Below are 13,959 nucleotides of genomic sequence, written 5' to 3'. Positions count from 1 at the left end.
GGTCAAGGTGTCAGCAGGGTTGATGTCTTCTGAGACCTCTTTCCTTGACTTGTAGATGGGCATCTTCTCCTGGTGCCTTCACGTGGTCTTCCCTCTGTGTGTGTAGGTGTTCTAATCTTTTTTTATAAGGACACCATTCATTTTGGATTAGAGCCTGCCCATCTGACCTCATTTTACCTTAATCACCTCTCTAAAGGCCCCACCTCCAAATACAGTCACATTCTGAGATACTGGGGCTTAGGACTTCAACGTAAGAATTTTGAGGGGACACAATTCAGCCTAGATCACTTTAATAAAAATCACTCCTCCATCTCCGTTAGTACTAATTGTACCAGAATTGAGCTAGGTGCTGGGGAAATAACCAAGAGATAGGGACATGGAGATTAACCTTTTAGAACTGTGTGATCTAGTGGAAATATCAGCCGGAATCTTTAAATCAAATAGTCTTGAACTCTTGCACTCAATGGGAAGCCCTCAAAATGGATCATGAGGACTCTCTCTAGGCCATTCTAGTCAGAATTCATACGGCTGAAGATGCTGTACAGCTGATTATGAACACGCAGGAACATACGCCCTGCAATAATTATCTATCCTTTACTCTCAAAAATAAGCCATTTCAGAGCAATGGTCATTTCTAAGACGTATGCTGTTACTTGAACAGTGCAGAAATAATAAAGAGAACACCATTCAGCAAGCTGTGCCCGATTTTTGTTGCCCAACATTTGCAGATCACTGAGCTGGGACCCTGTGTTAGGAATGGTTAGGAGTATTAGACCCACTTCGTGTGCTATTTGATCCTACATCGACAGATTTCTTTCCTATTTCAACTTCTAATAGAAACTCTTCACTGTTCTTATCAAAGCAATTTATACTGAACTGATAAAATTCTAATAACACTTTTCTTGGAATTAGTGCATTTGAAATCATTGGGTTTGGATGCAGAACGCCTGCCTCTGCTGATGTGAAAAATATAATTAAGCAGGAAACATGATTCTATGTTCCATAAAGATCCCTGTATCTGTTTTCTTTCATTCCTATGTTTGTTCTAAGGATATAGCCAGGAACAGGAAAAAATCAATGGTTTTGTTGGAATAAATTGCCTACAGTTAGTAAGCACCTATATCCTATGCCTAAAGTTACAGATTTAACTGCTACACCCTTGATCCTGCAGAAAGCAAGTGGCAAATGCTAACCTCCAAAGAGACTGTCTTTAACTAAATGACAGCCGGTGTTACTTATATTAATGTTAGACAAAGTACATGTTAGGGCAACAGGTACTATTAGAGATAAATTTCATGATGATACATTTGTATAATGGAATATGTTATACAAATGAACACAATAAAGCTGCATAAAAGCTTTGGAGAAGAATCTCACGTGATGTTGAACAAAGGAAGCCATACACAAAAGAATATATAATGTATAATTTATTTAGATCAATTTCAGAAACAGGATAGTGGTTACCTTTGGGAAGGTATCTGAGGGTGTGAGGAGAGATTTCTGGTCTGTGGTTAATGTTTTATTTCTTAACCTTTGTACTAATTACCCAGGTGTGTTTACTTTCTGATGATTCATTGAGCCTGTACATTTAGGATTTGTACATTTACCTGTGGAGTATACTTCAATTAAAAGGATTTTGAAAAATGATTGTAATTGAGCAAGAGCTAAACCATTCTCCTTGCTGCTTAGATCAGCTGACTATTCCACCCAGTAAGAAAGACTGTATTACAAAGTATTCAAGATACCACATCCTGAGTTTTCACCATGAGAGTCTCTCGCATACGTATATATTGTATTTCTCTGACAAAACAAAAAACACAAACTGTGTTTTTGAGCAAATTTTACATTTTTGAAAGGTTTTACATCCCACTGGATTAAAAAAAGATTTCCTTAGTACACTTTAGTTTTGTTTTTGCAAATATAACTTGATCTGGTAAGCTATTTGATGTCAAACCCTTACATATTTCCATTAAGAAAAGACAAAAAGATCTACCTAGCTCTCTGGCATCCTAAAAAGAGACTTTTATACATAAGGTTTAGCAAAACTTCTTGTCATTAAGATTCTTAAACATACACCAATTAGTATAGTATGATGAAGCCCCACGTACCCAGCACCCAACCGCGACTAGTGGGCAATCTCTCACCTGTTCTTCATCCCACTTCCTGGATTATTTTGAAACAAATCCCAGTCATATAATTTCACCTCTAAACATTTCAGTATGTATTTCACTATGTACACATTGCGATGTTTGATATGGTCTTTTAATAGCTTCCCTTTTCATCTTTTTTTCTTTTTCCTCTTGCAACTTCCTTGTTGAAGGAACTGAGCTCTTTGTTCCATGAAAATTCTAACAATCTGGATTTCACTGATTATGTCCCCATGGTGTTATTGAATATATCTCCCCACCTCAAATTTTGTTAATTGGGAGCTGGTTCTTTCCTTACTACCTGCTCGCCCCCCCCCCAACCCCTCTCTCTTCCCCAGGAATGCTGTATAGATGGCACTGGGCACTTATGTAATATGTCTTTTTTTGTGATGGTAGTAACCATTGACCATCACGTAGATCCACTACCATTTAGCGATTGCAAAACGGCAAAGCTCTACCGTTCCTTTTGCATGCTTTGTTTAGTTTACTTTTATATAATAAAAAAAAACTTCCCCAAATCTACTATTTGGTTACTCTGAGATACAGTTTCTATGGGAAAGACAAGATAAATGGTTGATTCTTTCACTTGACTGTTTTTGAAATGATTGTGTTAACTGTCATGCTCCAAAAAGTGTTTACCTTGATTTTTTTAAGTCTGTGTCTTTATGGAAAATTTCAAACATTTGTAAACCATAGACTAGTATAATGATACTCATGTTCCTGTCACCTAAATTACACAATTCATATTCAGTGTTTTATCTCCTATAGCCCTATTCATTCTCCCCTTCTACTTGGAAGATTATTATCTGTTATTTCATTTTATATAGTAGTTTTCAAACTGGTAAAAAAAAAAAAAGTTTATAACATTTAAAAATCTCTGTCTAACTGGTAATAATAGCTATTTTTTAATTGCTATTTTTTTTCAGCTGTGCCTTTTCTCTTTGTTTAGCCATCTTGCCAGAAGAATTTTCAAAGGACCTGTTTTTTCACTTGTTTTGATCCTTCAAAGAAGTTTATTTTTTAGTTCATTAATGACTTTTTTTTTTAATGCTATCTTTGGTTTTATTTTCTGGTTCTTCCGCTAAAGATTTTTGATGTGTTAATCATAGCTGTCTGCTTTGATTGCCTTCTTTATCCTAAGGATTTCCACTGCATCTCTATCCTTTATGACAAAAACAATAAATATGGGCTTGAGAATGAAATAAAACTACGTAGGATAAAAACTTACTTCAGAAAAAAAAAGGTTTAGGATTGTCTGAATGATTCTCTCACCCCCATACCTCTTATTCCTGTGCGACTAGAGTAGGCTGATTTGATAAACAAATATATTTGCCAGAGGGTTCAAAGTGGTAAATTTTACTCTAGCTATGCCGTCAAGGAAGTGTATAAAGCTCTGGTATGTCCTTTCTTTCAGCATGATACTAGCTTATGAACTAATTCTAAGGAATTTACCAGACTCACTGACATCTAGTGTTTTTAAACATCTCCCTATATGGTTTAAGAACAGTGGCTATCAGCCCCAGATTTGCCAGAACAGGCATAAGATCTGTATTTTCAGTTCATGCTTCCAGTTTTGTTTTGTTTTTCAAAAATATAGTTCTTAGAGCTACAGAATTAACTGTTAGCCCGTGTGGTTGGCATATGACAAGTTAGCTCACTTCTAGACTAGTTTAAATTCTCACAAAGAAAGTCATAAAGACTTGAGACATCACTGGCTTCTAGCGGTAACCCGTATTCCCTAAGCAAGCAGAGTCTCCTTAAACAAAGCCCTCATGCAGAGACCAGTGTACAGTAGATTAATAAATACAGTGAATAAATAAAGATTTGCCAATTCCTTACAGCTGGTAGGAGCATCTGGTGGAGCCAGCTCCCAATTTTTTTCCCTTGACAGTCCCTATCCTTCACCCTTGAAATAAAACTACTGAGACCATGACAGATAGAACCCTGGTACTTCTGGTGACTTTGTAGGCAGCAAACTGGTCTGTTGATAGACCAACACCTTGTCTAAGCCAAGCTGCCAGCTGATCACTGAAATAAACAGGTTGCTGAGTCAAAACAGAAGGAAATGGGGGCCCTGCCTCAACCTACCAAAACCCCTACCCTCTGCTCCGCTTCAGGGCTTTGGGAGTTCGGTGACAAACTCCAATTGCACATCTATCTTTCAGAGGTGTATGTATTCACAGGTCCCTACCCTTACTGAAACTATTGCCTCTGAACTATACATTTTTGGGGGTATCCATAACTTCTTCCATGATGACCCCCAAAAGCATAGATTTCCCAGATATGATCAACCCCAAGGAAGCCAAAATATCCCCTTGCACAATGTATTCGTTTGCTAGAGCTGCCACAGCAAAGGACCACAAATGGGGTAGCTTAAAAAGCAGAAATTTATTTCCTCAAACTTCTCGAAGTTAGCTGTCTGAGAACAAGGGTGTCAGCAGGTTTGGTTTCTTCTCTGTGTGTGTCCTAATCTCCCATATGGACAACCAGTCATACTGGATTAGGACCCACCTATCTGACTTCATTTTACCTCAATCACCTCTTTAAAGGCTTTATCTCCAAATATAGTCATATTCTGAGGTACTGGGGTGTTAGGGCTTCAACATGAGAATTTTGAGGGCACACAATCCATAGCACACATTTTTTCCTTAGGAGCTCATGACCCTGCTAAGAAACATGAGGACCTTAGGAGCCAGACTCCCAGAAAAGCTGTCTATTCTTTCATCTTATTGACTGAGGCCTGTGCTGTTTGTGCAGGAAAAAGAGAATTGAGGTTTGAGTGCAAAATTCTTAAATTGTTAAAAACAATTCTCATTTGTAGTGGACATGAGTTTAAGTTTTACTTAACTCATTAATGAAGGAGCTGGCAGAATGACAGCTGGAAAAAACAGAATTAGAAGGACTAGGTTTCATATAATTAGTGGGGATATTCTGAAATGAGGTTTCTAATTTAAAAATAAAACCATTAATCTCTGCAGGCGATTAAACCATAACATTTGCGTTCTCTTCTCTACTGGATACTTGAAGAAAAAAAAAATCACACCCTTAACAGTTGTTTACACGTTAACCTCCCACGTTACAGGATTGTTAGTCACATAATCATCATTTTGTATTATTTCAAAGTTTTACTTTTCTTGAGTGAATAAAATCACCGCTTAGAATCTAATACACATTGTCCTTTATCCTGAGCCTTCTTGAACGACTTTGCCAGCCCTGGGCCTTGAAAGAAACAGTTCTAAGACTGGCTTCTGGCATGACAGCATGAGGGGCTCCACTGAAGGGAAGGGCTTCCCAGCAAAACGTGAAAACCATTTTTAAAACAACCATTTAAGAACTCTGAAAATGGTCCTATGGATAAAAAATGCACCAAGAAACATGTATTCAAGGACATCTGTAAAAACTTGGTAAGAAAGTTCAGAGTGTTTGATGCTTGAACCGAGGTGGGTCCCTCTGTCCAGTCCCAGCTCAGACACAGCAGGATGCAGCCAGGAACACCCCCCCAGAGGGTTTTCTTCCTGGGAGGAGAAGAACAACAGCTTTTCTCACCCTGCCCGCAGCCGGCTGTTGCTGAGGCAAAATCCCGAGTGTAGTCAAGAGGTGGGAGCTCCATTCTTCCCCCCAACCCCTATTCATGGAGCAGAGGCTCGTCCTCAGATGTGGCGTGTTGGGAATACTGGGCCCTATCACCTGTGCCCGGGCTTGTGAAAGGGTCGTTCCACGCCGGGAATGGCAAGCCAGGGGGACCCCGGGCTGCTCCCCACTGACAAAGACTCTGATCGACCAGACTGTAGTCAGTCTCCACTAGGAGACTCTCTTCTTGACTAGGCCTCATCCTTGGGCCTGACCTCAAGAGCCTAGTAGTAGCAAGAATCCTGCCAAATCGGTTTAGAGAGAATTTCCCTCTCCTTGACGTCTGATCACTCTGGCCTACCCTCATCAACTGGTCCGTCTAGCAAGAACTCCCCCACCCTTGATGTCCCCTTTTAGTAATTTTTCATCCACCATCCTATGTCCACACCAACCTGCTCCTTGGCTCTATAAATCCCCACTTGTTCCTACTGTATTTGGAACTTAGTGACACATGACACCTATTGTGATAATCCTGATTAAAGTCTTCCTTACTGTTTTAACAAATGCCAGAATAATTTTTCTTAGCTCCCCCCTCCCTCTTCGACCCCCCACAACAGCTGAGAGCTCAGCCCCTGCAGTGGGGGTGTCACTCAGCAAAAAGCTTACGATTGTCCCCTGTCCCCAGCTCCAGTGCCCTGGCTCAGGGATTGTGCACAGAGGGAGAAGCAGGCCATAAAGCAGGTAACTACACAATCTCCAAGTAGAAGCAGTGTGTCAGATGGAAGTACTTTCAGCTGCAGGTCACCAATAACCCAAAAACAGTGGCTTAAGCAAGAAAGATACTTTTATTCACATAAAAAGTCTGGTGTTAGCAAGGCCAGAGACGGTGCAGTAGTTCCACAGTATTGACAAAGAACTAGGCTTCTCTCACCAAAAAAAAAAATAAAGTATATGAAGTGGTGTGTTAACGGAGTGACTCTTTTCCCAGGATATGTATGTATGTGTGTGTGTATATATATATATATATATAATCATCACACTGTACACTCTCCTCCTCTTATAAGGATGCCATATTGGAGTGGTGCCCCATTCTTATGACCTCATATAAGCTTCATTACCTCCAAATACAGTCCCATTGGGGATTATGGCTTCAACCTATGAATTTGGGGGATCGACACAATTCAGGCCATTACACTTGGTGTATTGGTTGCGTCTCTATAAAATGGGAATGATAATAATACGTTTTTAATAGAGTTGTTGTGAGGAATACATAAGTTACTATACATAAAGTACTTACAATAGTGCCCACATGTGGTAAATGTTACCCAAACGCTATCCATTGTTGACCAGTTGTCTGTTCATCCAGGTCCTCAAATGATATGTTTGACTTTCATCTCCCCAGAAGGAAATGCTCCATACCCTCCAACTAAGTCGGGAATTTGAATTGAATAGGGTGCTGTCAGCATGGCAGAGCCTCTGCAGACAGCTCCTCCTTACCCCTCCACCAGAGTCTTTTCAGCACCATTTTTTTTCATTTTCAGCAGTCTTTCTCACCTCTTCTCTATTCTCCTTTGATAAACATACACATCTCATGCTTCCTCTAGGGCCATTAGAGGGTTTATCCTAATATAAACATCGTGGCTGAAAACAAATGAAACACTGGCAATTTGTTGAGAACAAATGTATTTTGTTCTTTAAAAAAAATCCATGTTTTTTTTAACCTTATTCAGGTGGTTATCAATATAAGCACGGAGTACACAGCTTGCCATGAAGGCCTTTCATCTTATGCAGCCGGGAAGGCACAGCATTTTCAAAGTTAAGTCCACCACTGCTTGGTTTACACAGCCAGAGGTGCAGACAAATCACCTTGGCAAATGTACATTGATGGAAATCCTATGATGGCATACAGCTAGGTGCTCCTCTTTGTGATAAACTGGGAACTACTTTACCCCTAAATTCTCCAATGTGCTTTTCTAAATATCTTCTCATGTAACTGATTCAAACTTGTGTTCACTTAAACCCTTCTTGAGATTTTTTTCCTGGCAAAGACTGGATATCAGGAAGGAAGAGATTTCCCCCGGCGTTTCCCAAAGGAAATTTGGGTGTACCCCTGACACGAGGAAAAGTTAGCCTGAATTTATCCCGCAGCTGGACTGGATGGGGCTGGAATTTGTTTCTCTTGGAAGCCAATCTCAAAACCCTTGTCCTTTAGAGCATCATCAAAATGAGAAAATGAAATCCATTTCAATATCAACGGGAAGAATCTAGAAGTGAGTCTTGTTATAAACGCTTAAAGGAACAAACAAGCTTGATATCTTGAGCCTGTATATTTCAGATTCAATGTCTTCAGGGCTTCGATTCTATATTCCTAACAAAACAAGCTCAATTGCCAGTTAGGCTTTTTCTTTTTTTTAATTTTTGCAAAAGTTAGCCTCACCCCAGAGCAGGGTAATAGTTTCTAAATTTGACCAAGGGAATATTTCTTGGGCCACCCACGAACTTCAGTATGGAACTGAAGAAGTTTGTAGAAATATGGCACTGGCATGCAGAGAGTCACAAAAATAGGCAAATAATGTAGTTGTTTTCTTCTCTCCCACCTCCCACCCCCCCATCACCTTGATGGCCGGTAGTCCAGGTTCCCATCCCCTCCTACCTGCCCAGAGATCTCCCTCTATCCACGATCCATCATCTCTATCCATTGGCCCTTCTCTCCTGTTTCTCCCACCTCAACTGCTCAACTGGATTTTCCTATCAGCCTTGTAAATATGCTCAAGTCTCTCCCATTTTAAAACAAAGAAATAAAACCCCCAGTGCTCCTTTGCCTTCCATTCTCCAGCTCATCTTCCCCTTCACAGCCAAACTTCCAAATAGGATTGTCTTGCTCAGCCTCCTCCTCTTCCTTCACTCATCAAAGCCCCCTCTTTCTGGAATTGGAAGAACTCTAAAATAAAAACCTATACTCGCCTTAAAACAGAGAGCACTTACTCTGTGTTTGCAATAGGAATGGTAGCACAGTTGGTACCAAATGTGCATACAAATGTGTGCCAAGCACCGTCTTGGTCCCTCAGCTTCTTCTGAATGCTTCCTCCTTCCATGTTCCCCATATGCCTGTCAGCCTAGTGTCCCACTTGAATCTCTGCATTTTGTATTAGGAAATGAGTTTTTTAAAATAAAATAAAAATATTTTCTACGTTCCACCCATTCTGAGATTCTGATATGCACCCTTCCCACCCCCTGGTGAGAATCACTGATCTAGAGAGAGAAAATGTTTAGGGAAATAATCATTTCTTTTTTCCTCTAAATGGACTATGGACCCAGACTTTCTGCATCAGTGGCAATGACATCGCGAGGAAGTACAGACAGTTAGGATGCAAACACAGCCTTGCAATTAGGGCTTCTGAATGCCAGTGACCTTCTCTTTCACAGTGGAAATGTCATTGTCATGTTTCTCTTTTAATTTGTGACTAAGAATGAATGTCGTCACCCACAATCTCGTGCTCAGAAGAGGTTACCAGTCACTATATAGATAACACAGCTACGTGTAATTGAATTTCCCAAGATTACAGACCTGTAAAGGGAGGTGGTCCTTTATTTACAAAATAGCAGAGATAAAAGCTGGAGAGGTAACGTCCTTGGCGAGACCAAGGAGAATATGAAGATAACTCCTGGCTCTGAACTCGGGAAATTCTTGGCCATTTATTCATTCAACACACGCTGAAGTACTTACTGTGTGAGGTCCTGTGGTCACAAGTCAAATAAAACATGGCTCTTTGCCCTGGTTAGAGGGAGAGAAATAACTAGGCAGGCTTTTATTAAGCATTGTAAGAGACGGGTTTCTACAACACCAGAGGAGCACAGTGGAAGGGGAAGGAGCCAGAGTGGGGTCTGGGCAGGGTCTTCAATGATGTAAGTGTCAAGGGAGTCTAGGTGATGAGGTGATAATGGATAAAACCTCAAAATTCACAGGTTCCAACAATAAATCAAAGTTCATCTCTCTGGGCCAGGCCACCAACCTCCACCTTGTCTGTGTCTCTAGCATCTAAAACACCCGGCCTCCAAATTCTCCTCAGCAGGGAAAGAGCAATGATTCTTTTTTTCTTTTCTTTTCTTTTTCTTTTTCTTGCATTCCTTTACATTGAAGTATAGTCAGTTTACAATTTTGTGTCAAAATTTTCTGGTGTACAGCATAATGTTTCATTCATCCATGTACATACATATATTGGTTTTCATATTCTTTTTCATTATAGGTCACTACCAGATATCGAAAAAGTTCCCTGTGCTCTACAGAAGAAATTTGCTGTTTATTTTATACATAGTAGTTAGTATTAGTAAATCTTGAACTCCCAACTCATTCCCACAGCAAAGATTCTTAAAGACCTCAGTTCTTAAATGCCCCACTTCTTGTTTTTGTTTGTCTTTTGGGGGAGTAACTAGGTTTACTTATTTATTTATTTGTTTATTTAGTGGGGGTACTGGGGATTGAACCCAGGACCTTGTGCACACTAGGCACGTGCTCTACTACTGAGCCATACCCTCCCCCTTAAATGCCCCACTTCTTGTCTGAGCAGGGACACACAGGGCACCCTCATATCATATGCAATATTATTGCACAAGATATTTATATCACATTATGCATTATTATTGCACGGGTCATATTTATACAGAAACAGGATTTGTTGTTTATCTGAAATTCCAATTTAACTGGGCATCCTGGATTTTTATTTGCTTAAATCTGGCAAGGAAGTGAAGGAAAGGTTTGCCGACATTTTGTGAACGGTTGCCACTCCCAGCAGCAGAGAAGGATGGGTCCTAAGCTCTGGCCTGACATTCAGAGCTGCAGCCACCACAAGCAGCACTGGCTCTCGCTGGCACGGAGGTCCTGCTGGAGCAGGCAGAGCAGAGTCCGGACAGTGGCCAGAGACCACAGGTGTTGGAGGGAACGCAGATCTGCCGCTGTGGGCGGGAGAGCCGTCTCTGTGCTGACGATCCCTCGGGAGTTCCTCCAGAGGCCAAACCTCCCACACACCTGGCCTGGAAGCTCACATGGGCTTCTAGGGTCAAAGCTGGTCCCATTCAATCTGTTGCAGAAGGGAGAGGAGACCCAGAAGGCACTGTGTATGTCCAAACGTCCTAGTGGCCACCCATCCCGAAGCAGGGCTGGGACTGTGCCCTCCATTAAAACTCCCTTCAGAGGCACAGGGTCCATCTCCCAAGCCCCAGCATGCAGACCCAGCCCTCAGTGCAGCAGCACCTGGACACAGTTCACAGCAGATGCTGGCAGGCCTGCCCAAGGCTCTGCAGGGCCTGGGGCAAGAGTAAACATACCTCATATCGAATAATACATCTTCCTACAAAATTGAAAAGTAAGGGAAAACCTCGGCAACTTTTATACGACTAGAAGTTGGCAGACTGTTAAGATGACTAAATCTAATTATTATTGCACACGTCTGGGTGTTCTGTTGAGTAGCCTGGGATGTTTGGATGAGTAATAAAATAAAGGCATACACAATGTATAAGATTTATATATGTTTACCATAAAAAATTTTTGCTATTCATTTCAGCAAGATTATGTTGACATATTAAAGATGTTCACATAATTTGTGCTGGTGTGAGAGTGAATGTTCAAAGTAGAAGCTGGAAAACTTTTTCTATGGAGAATTAGACAGCAAAAATTTCAGGTTTTGTGTGTCATTTGGTTTCTGTGAAAATTACTCAACCCTGCCACTCTAACATGAAAGCAGCTGTAGACAACATGTGAATGATGCGTGATGTTCCAATAAACCTTTATTTACAAACCAAAAACAGGTGGTAGGCCTGGTGTAACTCTGCCACATTAAAAATAAAATGTGATTGTGTTCACAGGGTACAAAACTTGAATACATTTGATCAAAAACAGTAAATCAAGATCAAATTTTAAATTCTTTTAATATAATTGAGTAAGTTGTTTTCTAAAGTATTCAAAATCCTCTTAAAATGGAGAGTAAGATACAAATTGGTTAATATCAATATTTTTAGTCAAAATCATTTAAATAAAGCTGATTTGTAATTTAATGTTGTAAAGGTTTGACTAAATGTATAAAATCAGAAAAGAAATCTATAAAACTAAAACTATTCACAGGTCTAGCCTTTAATACTTATTTAGTTGCCAACAATAAAGAACTGGTATCATGCATCATGCACATTAGATGTAGAGGGATATGTTTACAAATTCAAGTCATATGAATTGTTAATATTGCAAAAATGTTTCTTAGCTGTCAAGGGCAATTCTTGCAAAAGCTGTACAAATCTGTGAGTACCTCTAGAGGCATGAATTAGATACAATGTGAAGAAAAACAGATAGTGGACCCTCAACACTACCTGAAAATGGTATTTCATCACGCAGGAATCTGTTATGTTCATACTATCGCAGAGAAGGGATTTCTTAAATTAATCTGTCTTCTCTCTTTTTTTAAGTACTTCAGTTCTCAATCCTCCTCACCTTTTGAAGCCTCTGCCTCTGATGTCAGCAGTGATACAATGAGAAACTTTCTGGGCATTTGGAAACTGCCACCTCTTGTTTCAAGAATGTGGGGCAAGAGATGTGGAGAAACATTTCCTGAGGCTGGGTGGGGTTGACCATGGGGAAGTGGACATTTAGAGTTACAGGCTGCTTATGCCAAAGCTGTGACTAGAAGACTGGGTGATTTTTAATAAATTCATCTTCATGTTTTTGCCAAGCCTTTCTTTTCTTCTTTATAATTTTTCTGTATTAAAATGCTTTACTTTCCCAGGTGGTAGCAGAGGGTCAGGTCCTGGTGCTGGATGGCCCCGGCCATCTCCCTGGGCAGCTGGACACCCATCATGGTCAACCAGGTACTGCTGGGCTGGGAAGTGGTGGTCATGCGCTGTGAGGGCGTCAACATTTCCGGTGATTTCTACAGAAACAAGTTAAAGTACCTTGCAAACTCTCCTCTGCAGGAGGATGAACGCCAACCCATCCTGCAGCCATAACCACTTCCGGAGCCCCAGCTGCATCTTTTGGATGGTGCATGGCAGTCTGTCCCCAGGACCAAGTGATACCAGGCCACCCTGAGCACCTCAAGGTGTTTGATGGGACCCTCTAGCCCTATGACAAGAAAAAGCAAAGGGTGGCTCCTGCTGCCCTCCGGGCTTGCGTGTGAAGCCCGAGTGAACGTTTGCCCCCCGGGGTGCCTGGCTCACAGGGTTGGCACTGACAGCCCCCTGGAAGAGAAGAGGAAGGAGAAGGGCAAGATCGGTTACAGGAAGGAAGAACGGCTCATGAGGCTACAGAAACAGGCTGAAAAGAAGGGGGAGAAGAGAACTGACACAAACACAGACGTCCTCAGGACCCTCCGCTTCGTGTCTGAGCCTGATAAAGACTGGTCGTTTATTCCTCAAAGGATAAAAAAGTTCCGTAATTCACTGCATTACTTTCATAATCAGACGATGAAGTAGAAAGTGCTATTTTGTGCATAAATACATTAAAGGCTTAAGAATACGTTTGTAAAGGTGGGGCCCTCTGAGAAGCAGGGTTCGGGGGGTGCTCCTCTTGCTTCAATTCAAGAGCATCCGGGTTTGGAGACATTTCCTGGGGAAGCTCTTTGAGAGCACAGAGGCTTAGGGCCGGGCACGAGCAGGATTTTCCTTTTAAGTTCTGACTTTATTCTCTGAGTATCTGTGGCAACTCAGATGTGTCCATCCCTTAGCAAACTTCTTTGCAGTTTTTTGTTTTTGTTTTTTTTTCTTCCGAGAAAAGTCCTTTTCTGTCTATCTTGTGTTCCCTTTTCAGTCCCCGTTTTCACCTGTTGAAAACCTTCCCATCTTTTAGGGTCTGGCTTGAAGGCTTCCTCCTTAATGATACCTTTCTTGAGCGGGCCAGCTGGAAGGCCCCTTATCCGAGGCCCAACAGGCCTCTGTTTAAGCCAGACCGAAATGCTTCTTCAAAACTATGTTGATCTAGAAGCCAGAGTCCTTCCTACATCTTTGCAAAGGCTACAAAGGTCGTGTGTAGTTTAAGAAAGCCCTGGAATCTCCTTGTCTCATACCTCCCTTTTTGGACCACCATGAAGAGGTTCTGGGAGCTAGCCTGAGGTGACTTCAGGCTCATTATTCCCAGGTGAGATGGAGAGTTGGTCTCCAGAAAGTCATTTCTAGTGTTTTCTGGAGTCATTATGTTCTAAAAGACCAGAGGGTAGGTGCAATGGGCTGCATCCAACAACGTAAACAGTGATGGGCGTGTGTT

At 41.2% G+C, this 13,959-nt stretch overlaps 1 pseudogene; it reads left to right on the top strand.

Moving 5' to 3' along the window:
• The first annotated feature begins 10,938 nt into the window (after positions 1-10,938).
• LOC123612845 (large ribosomal subunit protein uL13-like) lies at positions 10,939-13,413 on the top strand (annotated as a pseudogene).
• Positions 13,414-13,959: the final 546 nt, after the last annotated feature.

Source organism: Camelus bactrianus, chromosome 4, assembly GCF_048773025.1.
Source record: "Camelus bactrianus isolate YW-2024 breed Bactrian camel chromosome 4, ASM4877302v1, whole genome shotgun sequence".
In the NCBI taxonomy this organism is placed as follows: domain Eukaryota; kingdom Metazoa; phylum Chordata; class Mammalia; order Artiodactyla; family Camelidae; genus Camelus; species Camelus bactrianus.
Note: the sequence above shows the minus strand (reverse complement) of the source record. Positions and strands in the feature narration are given on the sequence as shown.